General features: G+C 42.5%; 1 pseudogene across 1 annotated transcript; it reads right to left on the bottom strand.

Annotated features, from left to right (window-relative positions):
* Nucleotides 1-329: 329 nt before the first annotated feature.
* LOC309959129 (golgin subfamily A member 7-like) lies at nucleotides 330-842 on the bottom strand (annotated as a pseudogene). Its single transcript has one exon. The product of its transcript is annotated as a golgin subfamily A member 7-like (transcript).
* Nucleotides 843-5474: the final 4632 nt, after the last annotated feature.

The raw sequence follows: 5474 nt of genomic DNA, 5'->3' as shown, positions 1-5474 counted from the left end.
GTAAGAAATAAACTGTGTTGGGCTGACCAACTGCATGTTTTATTAATGGCTTTGAATAAAAAAAGTGAAATGCTTCATTGTGTTTTCTCAAAAACTAATCAAAAGATTACAGAGTCCTACACAATTTGGAGACACAAAGTGGATGCTGAGTGACTAGAGGTCGCTCCAGGTGTGGAATATTACAAAGTCAGTCCTTGGAGTGAATGGCACCGTGGCTCTGGCAGCAGATACGAAGGAATGATGCTCTGGAGAGGAGGTGGGGTACACTCTGCGGTCGGCCGGTGCACAGGTGAGGGTCCCAGCTGGAGGCGGGCCTTTAATCCTATGGTTTATCTTCCACTACTCATGCCTCTGTCTTTATAAATAGTAATTTCAATAACTCGAAGTCCTCTCTCCATGGGATCTGTCAGGAGGAGGCCTTGGGGAGCATAGATCTTCTCATTCTGCTCTTGAATGTATTTGGAGACTTTCTTCAGAACCTTCTGGTAGTGAGTTTCCATGCACAAGAAGATGGTGTACGCTGTTAGACAAGACAGGCAGCCTTCAAGATAGGACTGGCCCCCGAGCTTCTCTGCTTCAGCATAAAGGTTATTTAGAGCTCGAACTGTTTCTTCGAATTGTTGCCTATCAATCCGATTCTCCAGCTCCGCGGGGAACTTTGGTCTGGAACTGGCAGCGGGTGCCACTGCTGTAGTCTCACTGAATGAAAACCTTCCAGGACACTGGCGCCTGCTGCGGCCTCATGGCGAGGACAGGACGGGCCGCGCTCCCGGGCCCGGCCCCGCGCACCCCAGAGCCCCGTTCGGCCCGGGAAACACGAACCCGCCTCCGCTGCCCTCCAGCGGCTGTCGCACCGCCTACACCTCCACTGCTTTATTCATCCCTTCATATAGATTTAATTGTTTTAAGTTAAATTTGGATTCATTTAAATTATTTTTGGCTTCCTCACTTTTTCTAAATTTCTCAATTATGATAAAGACCTACCATTTACATAGCAAACAGTTATTTGGGGTGTTTAATAGTTATTTAAGCCATCTTTTTATCCTAGGGAAAGTTAGTAAATTTATGCAGAGTCTGTATTGTAAAGTGGAGTATTTTAGGGAAATTTCTGGTTAAAGATCAGAGGAGACATTCTCCTTTCCAGGCCCTTAATTAAGATACATTATTTTTATATCAGTAAATGAGAGATTCAGAACTCTGAAAATAATTTAGAAGTGTTTTTCAGTGAAGTCCCTTTATATTCTACTCAATATTAGTAGTAATCATCTAGTACCTACATAAGTTCTGCTTTTTGCTGATGCAGTCTCTCTCCCTAAATTGTATCAAAGGCTGGAACTGAAAATGTGGGAGGGAGGAGACAAAAGGTTTTCCCTTAATCAAGCTCCATGTGCACTCCTTGCTTCTTTCCTTGAGGTGAAGGTCCTCTTTTTTTATCCAGGATGATGACAGTGACATCCATTATTTTTGAGGGTACTGAGAGGGTGAGCCTCCTCATTTCTCTTACAATGGCATTACACAGTGGCAGTAATACAGAATTCTCATGAAATGGTACAAGATGTAAGGATTGTAAAATAATTCATAATTTTGTTTCTTCTAGCTATAAGTTAACTACTTCATGAGCCTAGAACAGACTAGGGTTTGTGGTAACGTGGTCTTGTGACTGTTTACCAAATCCATCTGTTTCCCGTTGAAGGATACATTGCTTGAGTGAATGGGCCCTGCTTGCCATGCAGTGTCCAAAGGTCCCCTGGCAGCGAGGGTCATGCAACTTCTTTGGAATGCACTGGGCAAATTTTCAGGCTGCTAAATTCTTGGGTAAAGCTTCAAATTTTAGCTTAATACAATTTAAATCATTGTAAAATGAGACATTTACTTGTTTACACTGCAGTTTATGCTGCATAAAGTGTTGTGATGAACATGAATGAGGATGTTAGGTTTGCTTCAATGTAAGTTTATATTTATGTGAGTTATACTACTTGACATAGTGAAGTAGTCTGTTTTAATTTATCAAGTGTGTCAATATTTATTAGATTTTAGAAATGAGTCTAATGCTGGATACAAGCTTGGTCTCACTGTTCTAGAACTGTGGAGTAATGAAGACTCTTACTAAAATGAATGTTCTAGATATTTCCTCTAAATCTTTAAATTTTCATTTAATAATGTATACCTGACTCTTCCTTTCTTCTGCTTGGACCAAAGGCATTTTATTTTTGCCCAATAGTCTAGTATTTGCAACTTCTGTTTTGGAGTCTGCAGTGAGTGTTTCATGCTTAGCTGTGCATGCTGGGGAGGAAAGATATTTTAGTGGTTCAAATTAAGCATTTGGGTGAGTACAGAATAGAGGAGAAACATGTCAGTACTTCAAAATATTATTCAGCCATTTATTCCAGTCATCTGGAGGATTATACGTGAGCTTTGGAACTATTAGGAAAAATGAATGGGATCTTTTAGCAAAGGAAATAACTAAAATTCAAGACATTTTCCCATCTAGTATAAGCTGAAGAAAGGTTAAAATTTGGGGAAAGTTTTGGGTAACCTAGGAGTCTTTGAGAGTAGGCTTATAATACAATGATGAGAGACTAGTCTTGAGTTGGGGAGCCAGGCCTGTGGGAGTGGAGGTGGAAACACACTAGTGCATCATTAATTAAAGGGAGAATGCTTGGCTGGGAAGTGGTATGCCACTGGAGTAGCATCACAAGTTCCTAAATCAGGGACCATATATCTATGGCAGCCATGTAAATACGCTTCTCAGATTTCCTACCACATAGGGGGACATAATTGACTGATGGCCCACCTGTACTGCATTGTGCATTGACTATTACATTTGTATGAGGCCCTGCTTCCCAACTAGTTGCTCCTAGCCACTGATTAAGCATGGCAGGGATATTAAGGCAGATACATTTCTGTGAGATGAGCCTCAAAGACTCCCCATTTGCTTCGCTGAAACTTTCTTAGAACCACAGCAGAGAGAGAGTCTAAGACTTTTCCTACCCAACCATCTTTCCTTCCCTCCCTCCCCTGCAGAGATCAGTCCTTCGTCATGCTGGGATGGCTCTCCTAGGCTCCCCTGGCTCTCTCTCTTTTCCCTCCAGGCATTTCTCCAGTAAATACTTGCACATCTAATTCCACCTTGGCATCTGTTTCTGAGAGGACTCAAATGAATGCAAGTGATGTCCGGAGTGGTCTGATAAAGTAGGCAGCAAGATGGGGCACTGGGATGGTATATTCACCATCCGGATGGCAACAAGACACTTTCTGAGTGGTATGTGCAATATGGATAGTCCCTGGCACACGGTGGCGGTCCTATTCTTAAAGATCTCAACTGAGGTCACTTGGAAAAACTTCACAGTGGAGTGGAATATCTTCACAGGTGTGATGATCCAAGCATTTGAAAGATATGGGGCAAGTAATGCCTTCAAACATAGTTTAGTTGTCTGGTTACAGCTATGTTGTATTAACACTCTACAGAGAGGACAGTAAAAAACTGTATGTCCATTAACAAGTAGTTAAAGAATAAATGTGAGGACCAGAGTGTCTCTCTGGTAGTTTATTGAAAGGTCTTTATCTGTTGCAGTGGAAGAGTGGACCTTGTTAAGTGGCAGTTAGAGGGTCTAAGAGCTAAAGTTGAAGAGCTCCAGAGGTGAATAAATGATCTGTTAAGGCAGGTCTGCTATGACAAAGTCAAGGCACAGGTTGGGGAAATCTGAGGCCCTGGAATGTGTAATGGCACTATCTGGATATATTTCCCTGAAGGTGTTGGCTCTGCAGATTCCCCTGAACCCTAGGAATTTGCAAGGTAGTCCACCCTTCCCCTGTGCTGGAAGGTGTTGCAGAAGCCCTTCCCCTTCAAGGCAACAGGTGCCCTCCTCAGGAGCTGCCCTTATCTCCTCTCCTAGCTACTAGGCCATAACTAAGGTTAAATCCTAGGGTAACCCAACTGGAAAAGTGCTAGGCCACATAAGGCAGGAAAGAGATTATATACAGAAAGAACTCTAAGAATTAGCTAGCATGCAGTGTCATGAGAAAGGAGCATACCCCAGAGATTGGATTTTGAGGTGCTTGATCAAAGGGTCTGAAACGTAAGACTATAGATAATAAAGAATCCATAGACATGGAGGAACTTTCTTGGGATACATGGGAAAAGGGGAATACTCAGAATTCTTGGACACAGGTTCTGAGTTTACTTGGATATCTGGAGCCCCAAAGCATCTTCAAGGCACTCTGATTAGAGTGGGGACATCTCAGGACCAGGTGATAAATGGAATCCTGGTTACAGTCTGGCTTACAATGGGCCCACTGGATCTACAAGCTACTCAGGGGTCATTTCCATAGTCCCCAGGAATATACCTGGTATATACCTGGTAGTTGGAGTAATTTCCACATTGGATACTTGTCATTTGGGGTAAGGGTTCTCATAGTGGGGAAGGACAAGTGGAAATGTCTGAAACTTCCCCCTTTTCCCAACCAAGGTATTAAATAAAAAAAAAAAAAAAAAAAACAAGATCACATTCTGTGGGATGCAGGGAGAGTGGCAGAGATTAGCACCACCATTAAAGATCTAAAGGATGCAAGGATGGTGATTCCTATCAGACCTCTGTTAAATATACCACTCTTATCCCTGAAGAAACTAGATGGATCCCGGAGAGTGATCGTAGACTACTGCAGACTTAACCAGTAGCCCTGTTTGCAGCTGCTGTGCTGGATAAATATTGGTAGAGCAGGAACATGATGTGTAGCCACTGATGTGGCAAATGCAGTCTTTTCTATCCCAATCAGAGGTCAGAGACAGTTGCATTCACTCAGGGAAGATAGTGTTCATTTAGTTTTGCCTTAGGGCTATGTTAAGTCTCCTGCCTTTCATCATAGTGTAGTCCAAAGAGAGCTGGCCTGCTTGGTCATCCCACAGAACATCACAGTGATCCATTACATTAACAATGCTGATCAGGTAAGTCAAACAATAGATGGCTAGTACTCTGAAAGCCTTGATAATGCACATGTGCTCCAGAGGGTGTGAGGGATAAACTGCAAAGTTTCAAAGACCTGCTTGAATTTTTAGTGAAATCTTAGGATTCCAATGAAGAAAACTTCAGTGACGTTTTTAGGGTCCAGTGGTCAGGAATATGCCAGGATATCCTCTCCAAAGTAAAAAAAAAAAAAAAAAAAAAATGCATGCATCCTGATTCCCTTACCACAGAAATTGAAGCACATGCATGGTGGACATCTCTGATTCTAGAAAAAAGCACATTTCTCACCTAGGAATGTTGAACTGGTCCATTTATTAGGTGACATAGAATGTTGCCAACTTTGAGTGGGACCCAGTGCAGGAAAGAGATCTGCAATAGGACCAGGCTGTGGTGTAAGCAGTCCTGCTGCTTGGCATAAGATTTGGAAGACCCTATGGTGTTGGAGATATCAGTAGTGGGAAAAGATGTAGTGTGAAGCTTATGAAAAGCTTAACATAGGCCCCATAATAG

The sequence above is a fragment of the Leucopleurus acutus genome (assembly GCF_964270905.1).
Source record: "Leucopleurus acutus genome assembly, chromosome: 3".
NCBI lineage: Eukaryota > Metazoa > Chordata > Mammalia > Artiodactyla > Delphinidae > Leucopleurus > Leucopleurus acutus.
The sequence above is the reverse complement of the archived record's forward strand: the minus strand, read 5'-3'. Positions and strand labels throughout refer to the sequence as shown.